The sequence below is a fragment of the Pleurodeles waltl genome, chromosome 6, assembly GCF_031143425.1.
Source record: "Pleurodeles waltl isolate 20211129_DDA chromosome 6, aPleWal1.hap1.20221129, whole genome shotgun sequence".
Classification (NCBI taxonomy): Eukaryota; Metazoa; Chordata; class Amphibia; order Caudata; family Salamandridae; genus Pleurodeles; species Pleurodeles waltl.
This window is the reverse complement of record NC_090445.1, coordinates 948,093,343-948,108,515: the sequence shown is the minus strand read 5'-3', so window position 1 is coordinate 948,108,515 and position 15,173 is coordinate 948,093,343. Positions and strand designations below refer to the sequence as shown.

Sequence of the window (15,173 nt, the reverse complement as noted above, 5' to 3'; positions counted from 1 at the left end):
TTATAGACTTGACAGGGCCACAATCACAGAGCTGTGTGCCCAATTGGAGCCTGACCTGATATCTCCTATCCGTTACCCCACTGGTACCCCCAATCTTGTGCAAGCCCTATCTGTGCTCCATTTCTTGGCAACTGGTTCTTTCCAAGTGACAGTGGGCTTGGAAGCAGGAATGTCACAGCCAATGTTCTCAGTAGTGCTGACAAGAGTGCTGGATGTCCTGATTAAACACATGTGCAGCTACATTGTTTTCCCCCATGTGGAGGACTCAGCAACAGTGAAGGATGACTTCTATGCAATGGGATATATCCCCAACATCATTGGGGCAATTGATGGCACACATGTTGAATTTGTTTCCCCACAGAAAAATGAACAGGTGTTCAGAAATCGAAAGAGTTTTCACTCAATGAATGTCCAGATGGTGTGTCTGGCGGACCAGTACATCTCCCATGTCAATGCTAATTATCCTGGGTCTGTGTGTGATGCCTTTATCCTGAGGAATAGCAGCATCCCAAATGTGATGGCCCAACTGCAGAGGCACAGGGTGTGGCTAATAGGTGAGCCCTGGTTCCCACCCAGTGGATGTTGGTGTATGGGTATGGTGTGGGCCATATGGGATAGTGTGTGGCTAAATGTTGTCCCTCAATATTTGCAGGTGACTCAGGTTAACCCAACCTATCATGGCTACTGACCCCTCTGAGGAATCCCAGGACAAGGGCAGAGGAACGTTACAATGAAGCACATGGGTGGGCAAGAAAGATTATAGAATGTACCTTTGGCCTCCTGAAGGCCAGGTTTCGGAGCCGCCATCTAACAGGTGGATCCCTGTGCTACTCACCCAAGAAGGTCTGCCAGATAATCATGGCATGCTGCATAGTGTATACCTTGCCTTGAGATGCCATGTGCCTTTCCTGCAGGAGGAGGAGTCTGGAAAAGGCCATGTTGCAGCAGTGGACCCTGTGAACAGTGAGAATGAGGAGGCAGAAGATGAGGATGAGGACAACAGAACTGGAGTGATTCGACAATACTTCCAATGACACACAGGTAAGACAGTGTAACTTCACATTTCAATGTCATTTGTTTGTTTCACATTGTCACTGGCAGGCTGTGATTTCCCACTTCTATGTCCACTCACTGACTCTTTTTAATACTCTTTTTGCAGATGTTGGTGCCCCACTATCGCTCCTGCTGTGTTCACTGCAGCCAACTACAGGTCTATCCTATGTGCACATTATTGCACAGTTAATTTACAATGTTTGAACCTTGTTAAACTAATACATGCACATTTTTTCAAAGTGTGTTTATTGAAGTGCTATGAAGAAAAGGGCGTAGTGCAATGGGCTGGGGTGATGATGGAGGAAAGTCCAAGGTATTGTTTCAGTCTATTTGTGGCACAGGTGCATTGTCCAAGGGGACATATGAAGGGGAGCAATGGCAGTTCAAGGTGAACAGGGTGATAGAGTGGGACGCAAGGGTGACAAACAGGAGAGTCTTTTTTCCTGGCAGGGTCTTGGCAATAGTCTCTGGCTTCTGCCTGGATCGCAGGGAACGTTGGCGGGGTGGTTCTCCTTCTGCAGGGGGAGGGGTGCTGGTGGCCCTTTGGTCCTGTGGCACGGCCTCCTGTTCACTAGCCGCAGCGGAGGTCGAGGGCAGTTCAGGAGTCTGGCTAGTGGCAGGGGCCCGCTGTTGTAAGTCTGCCTCCCTCATAATGTTGGCCATGTCTGCCAGCACCCCTGCTATGGAGAACAGGGTGGAGGAGATGGCCTGCAAGTCCTCCCTGATCCCCTGGTAGTGTCCCTCCTGCAGCCGCCTGTTCTCCTGCACATTGTCCAGGATCTGACCCAGCGTATCCTGGGAATGTTGGTATGCTCCCAGGATCGCAGTGAGTGCCTTCTGGAGAGTCGGTTCCCTGGGCCTGTCCTCCCCCTGGCGCACATCACCCCTCCCACTTTCCCTGTTGTCCTGTGCCTCTGTCCCCTGAACCGTGTGTTCACTGCCACTGACCCCCAGGTCCCTGATTGTCTTGGGTATGAGGTGTGCCCTGGGGTCCCTGTAGTGGTGGACTCACTGCTGATTGACGTGTCCTGGGGACAGAGGTATGGGTACGCTGGGTGGGGGCTGTGGTGGTGTTTCCTGACGGGGGAGGGTCTGTGGTGGTTTTGGTCTGTGGCAGGGGAACTGACTGTCCAGAGGTCCCTGATGGACCAGGTTGGTCATCGTGATCCAGGCATGCAGAGCTGCTGTCATCACTGTGGGCCTCTTCGGGTGGGGGCTGGATGTAGCTGGCACCTCCTTTCCAGTGACGTTGGGAAGGGGTCCTGTTGGGATGCAAATGCATTGTTAATGTAGCTGCATGTGCCATCTTGTGCATGGGTGTGTTTCCCTGTAGGATTGTGCTTTCCCTGTCGGCTTGGCCTTGTGTGAGTGGTGATTTTGTGGGCTGGGTGAGTCTCTCTATTGGGCATGCTGGGGTGATGGGGCACATGCAGGTCTGTGATGGGGGTCCATGTTTTGTTGTTGCATGCAGGGCTTGGTATTTGGATGGGTGGGTTCTGATAGTGGGATATATGTGAGTTGGTGGAGTGATGGGAGTGAGGGTAAGGGTGGGGGTATGTAATGGTATGCAGGTTGGGTGGGGGATATAGTAATAGAGATTTGCCTTACCAGAGTCCAGATGTGTGGGGTGATGTGTGGGGTGATGTGTTGTGGTGTATGCTGTGATGTGCATGGATGGTGTATGGGTGATGGTGTTCTGTGCCTCTGATTGAGTGGATGCTCTTTGCTTGTCTCTCTGAGCTTGGTCTCTTTTTTTTCGTTTTAAGAGGTTGTGGGTAATGTGGATGTGTGTTTTATAGTGGTATGAGTGTGAGGGTGTGGTGTGTGTATGTGTGTCAGGTGTGTGTATTTTGAATTGTCCAGTGTGGTGTGGTTTTGTAAGTGTGTATGTATTTTGAGCGCAGTGGTGTGTACCGCCAACAGTTTACCGCGTTTTAAAGACCGCTGCGTTGATTCGTGGGTCGTGATACTGTGGGCGTATTCCTGTTGGCGTAACAGTGTGGGTTTTGTTATCGCCAGTTTATCACTGACCTTTGGTGTGGCGGACTTGTGTGAGTGTCTCTATTGTGGCAGAATTCTCTGTGTGGGTCATAATACCCGTTGCGGATTACCATCGTGGTCACGGTAAGTTGGGTGCTGTGGTGGTGTTTCCTGAGGGGGAAGGCTCTGTGGTGGTGTGTGACTGTGGCTGGGTAACCGACTGGCCACAGGTCCCTGATGGGCCAGGTTGGTCATCCAGATCCAGGCAACCAGAGCTGCTGTCATCACTGTGGGCCTCTTCTGTGGGGGGATTGGAAGTTGCTGGCACCTCTTCTCCACTGACATTGGGATGTAAACGCAGTGTTATTGTTTCTGTGTGTGACATATGGTGCATGGGGGGCTTGCCCTGTTTGGTTGTATTTGCCCTGGCAGCTTTCACTTGTGTGAGTTGTTATATGGTGGGCTAGCTGATTCTCTCTAGTGTGCATGCTTTTGTGGTAGTTGTCCATTCAGGTCTGTGAGTGGTGTCCATGCATTGTATGGCATGCAGGACTTGGCACTGGGATGAGTGAGATGTGATGGTGGGGGTGTGGGACGTGGTAATGTGATGGGAGTGAGGGGGTGGGTGGGGGTATGTGATGGCATGCAGGTAGGGGGGTAATAGAAATAGAGAGTTGACTTACCAGAGTCCAGTCCTCATGCTACTCCTGCCATGCCCTTAGGATGCATGATTGCCAAGACTTGCTCCTCCCATGTTGTTAGTTGTGGTGGAGGAGGTGGGGGTCCACCGCCAGTCCTCTGTAGAGCGAGTTTTTGTCTTGCTGCAATGGAATGTACATTCCCCCGTAGGTCATTACACCTCTTCCTGATGTCATCCCTGGTTCTTGGGTGCTGTCCCACGGCATTGACCCTGTCCACGATCATCCGCCATAGCTCCATCTTTCTAGCAATGGATATTTGCTGCACCTGTGCTCCAAATAGCTGTGGCTCTACCAGGATGATTTCCTCCAACATGACCCTTAGCTCCTCCTCAGAGAATCTCGGGTGTTGTTGTGGTGCCATGGGTGTTGTGTGAGTTGTGTGGGTGAGGGTGTGTAAGGTGATGCGCTGGGGTGTGTGTTGTGCAGTGCGTGGTAGGTGTATAGGTGATGGTGGTGTGTGGGTCTGGTATTGTCTGTAGTCGTGATGTCAGTCTGTTGGCAATGGTTTGTATTCATAAAGGGATGTGGGTAATGTGGGTGTGTGTTTTATAATGGTGTGGGTGTGGTGTGTGTATGGGTGTCAGGTGTGTGTTATTTAAATTGGCCAATGTAGTGATGTTTTGTTTGAGTGTGTGTATTTTGAGCGTAGCGTATGTACTGCCAATGGTTTACCACAGTTGAATGTCCACTGTGGTGATTCGTGGGTCATAATGTGATGGGCGTTGTTCTGTTGGCGTAACTGTGTGGGTTTTGGTACCACCAGTTTATCACTGACCTTTGGTGTGGCGGATTTGTGTATGTGGCTGAATAGTGACAGATTGGTGTGTGTGTGTCATAATATGGTAAACGGATATCCGGCGCGGCGGGGGTATGTTGGCGGCATTGTGCGTGGTGGTAAGTGGGATTTACCGCCAATGTCATAATGAGGGTTAAGTGTCTCCCCATCATCCATCTTCTGAATGAATCTGACAATCAACCATCTATAACTCTGAGACCTATGGCTTCTTCTTCTTTGAATTTATTGAACTTACAATTTTTGATGAGAATATCAAGTCTTTCAAAACATTTGTTGATTGTTTCACCAGCTCAATGTCTTTCCTGACTGAAAATATATCTTTTGGTATTGACACTGGATTGAACTTTAGGTTTAGTACTTCTTTGATTTGACTGTGTGAAACATCATCAGCATGTGGTATTTTCTTTATTACTTCTTTTATTCCTTCACCTGCAAGATTCCTAAGATATTTGATAATCTTTTTGTCATCTGCTTCTTCGAGTGCATGAATGAAATCATCAAAGGTTTCTATCCAGGCATTCCATCTGGCGCCAATATTCTGCTTCTTGGCTGTATTGAATGAAAGTGGTGGTTTTAAGAAGCAAGCTGCATTATAAACATTTGTAGAACTTACTGACGCTAAAAGAAGGGTTCTCTTCAGCACTGTCTGCTGTCCATTGGTACCTGTTTCATTCACACCATCTCTAAGGCCCGGCACAATGCTGGCATCAGGGTTGTTGCAGACAATTTGAGTTCTTGTGGCCTCTTTCTTCACAGCCATTGGAGTCCTTCATCTTCTCATAGATTTTGAGTTCTGAATGCCACCTGGCAGCTTCGGTGGTGTGCCACTTCAGTGTCAACAGCTCTGTAAGCACAACTCCTGTACTTTCACTTGGGTCGCTCCGCGTGCTAATGAGGTGATAGGGCTCTCCTTATCCAGGATCTGGTAAGTATAATTGTACTTTTTAATTTAAAATATTCTTTCTATTAGTGCTTCTTGGTACTCAGCTATCTCTGCCTTCATTTGCTTCTCTGTATCTGATTGTCGCTGCCTTTGACATTATCGTTCGGTATATTTTGTAGCTCTGTGTTGCATTGTGGCACAGTATCTCTTGCACGCCTCACCGGTAAGTTTCTGTTTAATAATACCCTAATTTATCTTTAAGTCTTCTTCGAAAGCTTGGCACTGGTTGGAGTGGTGCTTTGACTCTGCCAAACATTGATCTACACTTTGACTGCGACACATGTGGCATGCAAAGGCAGTGTGCTGGACCACAGAAAACTTTCTGGGAAAGCACTGTCTATCTTTGGGTTACATATCTCCCATCTCTTCACCAGCTGTAACGTCCTCCCCATCCTTGGTACTAGTAAATGAGTACATCACACGCGGAGCTGGGTCTTACACGTCTTCTGTGTGTAACCATCAACTCCTCATTCGAAACATGAAATCTATTCACTACACCCGAACACTTAAGTCAAGGTTCACCAAAGTCCATCAGGAACAAAAATGGTCTTGTCGTCGCTAACTCACAAGACACTACAGTTTGTAGAAGTAAAAAACTTGGAAAAGGGGCTGTGGGTGTGTTGCCAAAACTCAGAACTATGCCATATGCATTAAGGGGGATCAGCATTATCGATTCGATGCATATGCATCCATAACTGTAAAGTTTTGTGAATAAGATAAACTGATGTCAGGTTTAAGAATGGAATAATGTGCATGTGTTGTACTTGTTCTTTTCGTTTAGAGTGTATTTAAAGAGATCCTCACATTGGTCTTGAAATAAAAATAGACCTATATTAATGAAAGAAATAATGAATGCAAAAAGGACAGACTGCACTTGGATGACTTACTCGGAAAGCTTTGAAAGCTCTGGCCTTGCATATTGTGCTGCTCTTGTTTACCCACCATTTTAAGTGTATTGCGTTTTTTTAACTATGTTTCAAAGTAGTTTCAAAGCAGGGTATTGCAGTGAATTATTTGACATGTTACTGAATTCAAAGCAGCTTTATCACTCACTGAAAGGCAGTTATAACAGGCACTCACAAAGTCAATAGGTTTGTCTTTTAGCTAGTGTATACATATGGAGTCAGATTACATATAGTTATACCCTCACATTCCTCCCAATCGCCAGTCACAGTCCAAACACAACGACCCAGATTTATCAAGAACTTGTGTTGCTGCTGTGTCCCGTTATGTGACACAAGGCAACACAAGCCCTTAAGTCAGATTCACCATGCCACTCAGAGCTAGGCATAGTCAATCTGGAGTAACGCAAGGTAGAGCAAGCCATTGCATGGGTGGGACGTGGGTGTTCCCACCAATCCACCCATGCTTTGCAGTGCATTCCCAGATTTACTAAGACTAGAAACCTGGGAATGTGTCACAACACTACACATTCACAACAGAGACATAACAAGAAGAAATAAGTTTATTTCTTCTCACTATTTCCTCTTTCTACATGTGCTGCATTCTGAGGCACACATAGATAGAGGGAAAGGCCTCTGAGAACTATTGTTGAGCAGGAAAATGCCCCTTCCTCCACAAAAACAATCCTGCCTGTAACACAGGCACTATTGCAGACAAGGGTGTCAGTGTTGCCCTTGGTAACCACAAGTGCACAAGTTCAAAGAGAAGGCAGGGATGCAACATATATTAGCAATTAGGGCTCCTTTCTGTGTTCTCTATTTGGCACAGCACAGCAAATTTCCTTTCTCCATTGCATTGCACCAAACATCGATAAATCGAGTCCAATGTCATCATAGTATGTATAACTTCACCATTGCAGCACTATATCTACACATGCACACATGGACTATGCACATAGAGACCAGTACATTATCAGAAAACATTTTTCATGAAGTTCAACAGACTTACAGACAAGCTTGCAAACATACAAACACACATACCAGCCGTCATGCATTGTCCTGTATGTCACAGACATAGAGATCTGCATCAGGTGGATGCAGGATGATGTGATATAGGAAAAACAGTGGGGGATGTGCACAGGAGGAAAACTAAGGGGCTTATTTAAAAAAGGTGAAGCACCAGCAGCACATAATGCAGGCCTATATCTACAAGGCCATGCAAAGACACTTTGCATGGTTTTTTATGGCCTTGTAGATATGGTATATCACAATGCAGCACAATGTTTTCTCATGCAACACCCATGGTTTTTTATACATTCCCAGATTTTACAATAGTAAACCTGGGAATGCTTCAAAATTGTAACCTACCCAGGTGAGGCATAACAAGGAGAAATGTCCTTATTTCACCTAGTTTGTTCCTCTTTCTATGTATGATGCATTCTTCACCACACATAGAAAGAGGAAAAAAAGCCTCCAAGGTGTCCATTCCTGCACAGAAACAATCCTGTCTACGACACAGGCATTCTTTCACCATGGTGCAAGGGTGCCTTCGTTGGCACTTGGCAGCCCATTGTGCACCAGCACTGGCACAGAGGACAGAAATGCACCATACCTTGTAGATACAGCACATTTCTGCCCTTTTCCTGTGGTGCAGAGCAGCAAGCTCAATTGCTGCCCTGCGGCACGGGGCTTAGTATTCTTGCTGATGTCCCTCAGGTGATTTGGCTCAAGGAAGTTCTGAATGTGGTGTATCAAGGTAGGTCAGGATGCTGTGCATGAGGTGAGCAGTGAACGTTATGCATCATGAAAGCACTGGACAATGGACAGTGCACTGCTCAGGGGTAAGGAATTGCTTGATTTGTGGGGGACACAATACCATTTGGAGCAGGAGAATAAGATGATGTGCAATGGAGGCACAGCTGTGGGAGCATGCCTGTATAACAAATATCACACCTGACACCTTCTGCTAGTTTTAAATTTATGACCTGAAGTGGTTTGTATGCTGATGTATCAATCTATTTTATCTGTACAAAGTGAGGGGTTGACGTAGTAGTCCATGAAATTCACCTAAGATTGATTGTGCAGTTTGTGTCCCGGAACCTCTGGTAATGCTTTTCAGAGTCTACTCAAATTTGGCTAAAACAATAGTTTTCATGGGGCTGTACCTGGTTTGGACCTCTAGCTCAGAAGAATGTCCCTCCCCACTGAAGCTATTAACTTCCACAGACTAACCATCAGTGCTCCTCTCGGATCTTCTGTACTCTCGGGGACACCTCACCAGCTGAAACCATTTATCATTGTCTTCTCCAACCACATAATTGGGCACTAGGTCTTTGGGTATACAAACCTTCTTGTCCCCTTCAGACACAGTGTGTATGCTCCCTCCAATCCTGATGGAATCTGCTTGTTTTGCATCTAGTTCCAGCTCTTTAAGGCACCTTTCATAATTCAAATGCTCAAAAGGTAGCTCTTTCTCCATTTTTGTTTGTCCATCTGATGCTGAAACTCCCTCTCCAACTACCTGTCTGCCAGCTCCTCTCAGGACAGGCCTTGCGAGCATACACTGCTTCCTGCTCTGACAAGGAGCTCCTCAACTGACAGCTGCATGTCAGGGCTGATGTCTATGTCCTTTTGCTGCTCATACAGATCATCCTCATTCCCCTGCTCCTAATGGCTGATGGTGACTGGTGAAACTCCCACCAGGCCCTCAGAGCTTTCTGTAGCTCCAACATTTTGGTACACTTCTTGGTGAGGAACTCCTTTTCCCTACAGAATTGCTTGAGTTCAGCCACAGTGTGATTTTCCAACTTTGGCAGCTTGAATTAAATCACCACATGCATGATCACATACAGTCAGTTAGCAAAGAGCATAGATTTGGAAAAACAAAAATAGCCAATCAAGGAGAATTTAAAAAACTTGAATTGGTCTTTGATTATGAATGTCGGTTGTAATGTAACACAACATTACTGTTTGGTACTGCACAACACATAAATCCAAATCCTCACCTGTGAACACCAGCATAAGAAATTGTGTTACTTGTTGAGGAGCGTGACTCCCTGCTCAAGCAGCACCACATTTCTTCTCTGGGTAACATCACAAGCAAACCTTGAATAAACTTGTATTCAACTCTTGAGTAGCTTGGCATAGATCTGTATTGAGTATTTTTAATAAATAAAACAATATCAAAACTGCAAAAAGTCAAGCACTAGAACCAGAGATATTCAAAATTAAATATTTTAGTAGAAATAGTGTCAAAAAACACAAAGTGCCAATTTTGGATATCTGGTCACACTGGACGTGAACAAAGTCTCAAGTTCAGGTCAGCCACGATGGAGCACGTGTCAGCTACAGGAACCCAGTTAGGTCCGCTGAACAAAATACCTTAAATCTAGGTTTGCAGAGTGTTTCGAGGATCCACATCAAAGATGCTTCTCACACCTGAATCAATGCATCAGTTGTGAGATGCAGCGAGACTGTGGTGTAAGGTTCTGCATCGGCATCGAAGATCCTGTTGACAAGGGCTTGTGGTGTGAAGTCTGGCGTTCAGGGTGCATTGCGCAGTTGCAGCAGTGCGTCACTTCCAAGGAGCTGTAAAGCTGCAATTTGGAGTCCATCATCATCGTAGAGGCTGTTGTTAATGAGAGATGTGATGGTCTGTGCTGAGGATGTATTGCACAAAGGAAGTTTTGATGTGGCAATGGGCTGCGATGGGTTGCAGGTCTTTGTGACAGTTCTGATCCACACAGCAGTGGCAATGCATCAGTTTTGCTCGGAGTTGCCCCATGCAGCAGAGGAGATACGTTGGTTCTGCTGGATCCACCTTAGTCCACTCCAAGGGTCCAGGACTAACGTGAGACTACATGGCAAGGGAGACTCATAGATTGCAGAGTCCCAAGGCAGGTACAAGGCTGTTGGAAGTCTGTTGTGCCCCTGGCGTTTCTGATCCAGGGGCCAGCCAACTAGCCCCTGGAGTCACTCTGGAGTTCTGGGTTCAAGAGATGCAGGTCCAGTCAAGAGAGCTGCAGGCAGTAGGTTAGTACAGTGAGCCAGCAGTCCCTCGGAGCTGCAGTCCAGCAGAGTAGTACTTATTTCAGCAGTACAGAAGTCCTTCTTCCTGGCAAAGTATCAACAGGTCCAGACGAGTACTGAAGAGTTGGTGTCTGAGGTCTAGTATTTATACCCAGTTGCGCCTTTGAAGTGGGGGAGAAGCTTCTAGAGTTTTCCCTTTGAAGTCCCCAGGGGCCCTATCTTCCTGGCTCCTTAATAACTACAGGGAGTATGCAGACCTTTGTGTGTGGACAGGACATAGGGCCTGATTACAACTTTGGCAGAGGAGATAATCTGTCCCAAATGTGACAGATATACCCCCGCCGTATTACAAGTCCATTATATCCTATGGAACTTGTAATACGATGGGTGGGATATCCGTCACATTTGGGACGGATTAACCCCCTCTGCCAAAGTTGTAATCAGGCCCTCAGTCTTTCCAGGTGTAAGTGAGGCTGCGACCAGCTTCTCCCTCCCATCCTGCCAGGATGGCCCATTAAGTCACACCTACGCTTCCCATTGTGTGTGGCTCTCTAGGAAAATACATAAAGCCCAACTGTCACCCACACCAGGTCATGTGACCCAGAGACAGGTTGCTGACAACAAATGGCTAAGGCAGGAAATTGCCAACTTTCAAAAAGTGGCATTTTCGAAATTGTAATTTAAAATCCAACTTCGCCATAAGTTTGTAAATTACACTTATAAAATGTAATAAGGTAACTCCAATGTTATCCAATGGGAGAGGGAGGTCATGCAGTAGTGAAAAAACTATTTAAGCTTTTTTTACTACCAGGACAAGTAAAACTTAAAAGCACATTTCCAACGTTTTAAATAATACTCTAGGGTGACGTGTGTATCATAAAGGAAGTTTTGGGTCTGGGAAAGATTTATTTTGATAGATCGAAATGGCAGTTTAAAACTGCACATTCAGGCTGCAGTGGCAGGCCTGAGATGATCAAAGGGATACTTTAGTGGGTGGTACAATACGTCCTGCAGGTCCACTAGTAGCATTCAATGTACATGTCCTGGGTACATATAGTACAACTTTACTAGGTACTTACAAGTAAGCTAAATATGCCAATTGGAGATAATTGGGGATACGCCAATAGTATTGTGTTTGATGGAGTCACCACATGCACTTTAGAGCTGGTTATCCGTGATAAAGTGTTCAGAGTCCTAATGCCAGAAAAAATAAATCAACAAAAATGGAGGAGGAAGGCAAAAAGTTAGGGGGAAGATCACCCTAAGGCTGCCAGGGGTAACACTTAGAAAATGTTATTCCTCGCATTTTCTCTGCTGTATGAGATCACCTCTCTGTGGTGATATTTAGTTATAGGATTGAGTGGGGTGAAACTCAGGCAACAAACACAATCCTTGTCAGGGTGAACCACAAAAGTCACTAAATTAATATGTGCTTTACCCTCTGTTAGCGTGGCACAAATCAGTCAGGTTTAACTTAGTGGTAAACTGTAACGTGCTTAGGCAGCACACAGACAGTAATTAAGTGAAAATACAACACAACAAAAATCCCACACCAATTTAGAAAAATAGAGTACATTTTAACACATAAAATGTGACTGAAACAATAAAAATAAAACTAATTGCGATTCCAAGGTTTTAGGTAGGTATAGGACCTGGTTCAGAGTTTGGCAGACAGGTTTCTCCATCAGAACCGTGATGGATACCCCGTCCACCATATTACGATTTCAATAGGCTATTATGAGATCATAATATGGTGAACAGGATATCTGTCACATTTGTGACAGAGTAACCCCCTCTGCCAAACTATAAATCAGGACCATAGTGCCTAAAAGCACGAAGCACCACTTGTGATCATCTGGTCCTGCTAGACCGAGGAAATGTCACAAGTTCAGACCATGATTGAGCACTAGCCAGAGAGAGGGACCTGGTTAGACCTACTGAAAAATGTATCTTCTCACAGTTGGTGTGAAGAGTTCCATTGATTATGGAGGAGGCTTTAAGGAGCAGGGAGGGTGTCATGGATTGTCATTGCTAGAGCACAAAGAGCAGGCCTGGCACTGTGCACCATCGTTGCTGTAGTGAGACGATCCAGCTTGGGCATTGTAGATGGTTGTTCCCTGAGCTGCACATTGACGATCACCGCGGACTGTTGTTGTTGTAGAGTGAAGTGCAGATATTGTGATTGCAGTCGTCTCTGGTGGCCACTGTAGCATGAAGAGTTGGATTCACTGGAACACTGGTGTCATTGTGGGTGACAGCGTCTCAGCATGAATATGCCCGTTCACAGTCACAAAGAGTCCAAAACCTCAGGATTTGACCTTTCTTCACAGAGGAGTGCACTCTGATTCAACTCAAGGGTGCAGGGCCTGGGGAGGCACCTCTTGGGGATTAAGGACTCACACTAGCAGAGGCCAGGAGGGTGAGACAGGTCCAGTTGTAGGTCCAGTTGCAGGTCCAGTGCAGCAGGTCAGCTGTGCAGTTGTAGGAAGGCCTTTGGAATTTGTTGTGTCTCTGTAGCTCAGAACAGGAGGACACCAAACTGACCTTTGGAGTGCCTCAAGTTTGCGTGGGATGAACGGAGCAGGTCCACTCTTCCCTTTCAGAAAGCGGGAAAGGCAACAAACAGCAGGGCACTCCTCTGGAGAACAAGACAGGATGCAAGCACCAGGGCAGTCCTCTGGGGAACAAGGCAGGCTTCAAGTAGCAGGACAGTCATCTGGGGAAGAAGGCTGTTCTTCAAAAGCTTGTGGTCATGTTCCATTGTGTGCTAGAAGCAGACCTCTAGAGTGGAAATTAGACAGAGAACAGCTCCACACCACCAATCATGGCATGCTGGCCCATAATGCCAACACAAAGTCTCCCTTTGTCTCATTGTTTGGGAGGAATACACAAAGGCCAACAGCCAAGATATTCACAGAAATATTACCCAGCAAACAGGCACCAGATAGTTAGGACAAGAAAATGCCAACTTTTGTCAAGTGGCATTTTTCGAATTGTGACTTAAAATTCGACTTCAGCATCGAAGAGGATTTCAAATTGCAATTCATTTAGTCCAACCTTGACTTTGCTATCTATTCCCAAACAACAATTAGCACTTATTAAATGTAATTATTTAACCTAGATGTTGTCCAATGGGAGAGATGTAGATGTAGTGAAAAATGAATTTAGGAATTTTTCACTACCAAGCCATGTAAAACTTAAACACACATGTCCTATTTTTTAAATGTACTGCACCCTGCCCTAGCGCTATTTAGGCCTAGAAGGCAAAAGGTAAATTTTGCCAGGTTGAATTTGCAGTTTTAAAACAGCTGTGGAAGCTGCACAGGCAGGCCTAAGACATATTTTAAAGTGCTAAATAATTGGATAGCACAATGCATGCTGCAGGCTCACTAGAAGTATGTAATTTATGGGCCCTAGATACATGTAGTACCATATACTAAGGACGTATGAGAAAATTAATTATGTCATGCAGGTATTCGCTGGTTTTACCATATTTTAGGGATAGAGCACAAGCCCTTGGTTAGCAGTGGCAAAGTGCACAGAGTCCTAATGATAACAAAAACAAATTAAAAAACGAGGAGGGGTGAAGACAAAATGTTTGGTGGTGACCATGTAGAGACGGCCAATGTGTATGCATTCACCAAAGTTTTGCAATGCAAGGGTTTCCTTCCAGTACAAAAGCTATCCATTAATACTTCACCCACTTTGTATGTGTGCTGTACAATGCAGCCTACATGTACAGTTGGAAAAATAAGGATAAATGAAAACATGTCTCCTTGTTACTCCTGCCTTGAGGAGGCATAATCTTTTGGCACAAATCCGTGTCTATGCATGTTACAAGAGAGATTTGCATATAAACACATGGGTGGTTGCATGAGAATCCCCATGTTTCACCAATGGAAAGCCCTCTTTATGCAAAGTAGAGAAAAGTAGCATGTTGTGGAACTTTGTGTTACTTTGTGCTATTTTGTGGTGCTTTGGGATACTTTCCAATGCAAATCCTGGTTTGTATTAGAAAGTAAATCACACCCCAGCACGCTGCGCTGGGTTTGCATCACAAGAGCGACACAAACCCGATACAAAGCCTTAGTTAATCCAGGTCTTAAACTTTACATTTTGAGGCACATTTGGCAATGTTAAATCTAATGTTGGTTGTTATAGAGATGCACAGTAGCATATAATTTGCAGCTGTGAAGGTTCTAGTTTACGTTTTAGGCAAGAGTAAATTAAACTATTGTAAGTATTTTTCTGTGACTTTTGGAATAGACCTAATCAACGAGAATGATTTATATGGGGATTTGTCTAGCCCCACACACTCAGGCCTAAAGCATTTAAAATCTTCGTCTGGACTTGTTTATTTTGGATGTAGTTCCTGCCCTATTTTAGGCCAAATGTAGCTCAAGGGTTTAGGAGGGATTAACTCTTCCTTGTCAAATTAATACTGGGGTATGTATGCCTTGTGGTTAAGAAAACTGGTTAGGAAGTCATGAAAATGGCTCAATTTTGCACCAGTTTTCAAATGTCCTTTACGAGTTAACTTCAAAGCCTTTACAAAGTTGGCTCTACATTTAACACTTTGAGAGCACAACTTGGCTAAATGCTATTCAAATTTGTTATTTAAAAAAACATTCAGAAGAGAAATAAACACTCACTTCAATTTTACACCGCTAAGAAGTTTCTCCCTGATAGTAGTTTACATTAATAGTGACGCTAGAGGAGGAGTGTCCCTCCACGTATTTGACACAAAAAGTTGTGCCAGCCTTGCATGA

The 15,173-nt window shown here is 45.2% G+C and overlaps 1 protein-coding gene across 1 annotated transcript in view; it reads right to left on the bottom strand.

Annotated features, from left to right (window-relative positions):
- Positions 1–15,173, bottom strand: part of LOC138300422 (gamma-aminobutyric acid receptor subunit pi-like) — a 734,504-nt gene that overhangs the window by 179,158 nt on the left and 540,173 nt on the right. The window lies entirely within an intron of this gene.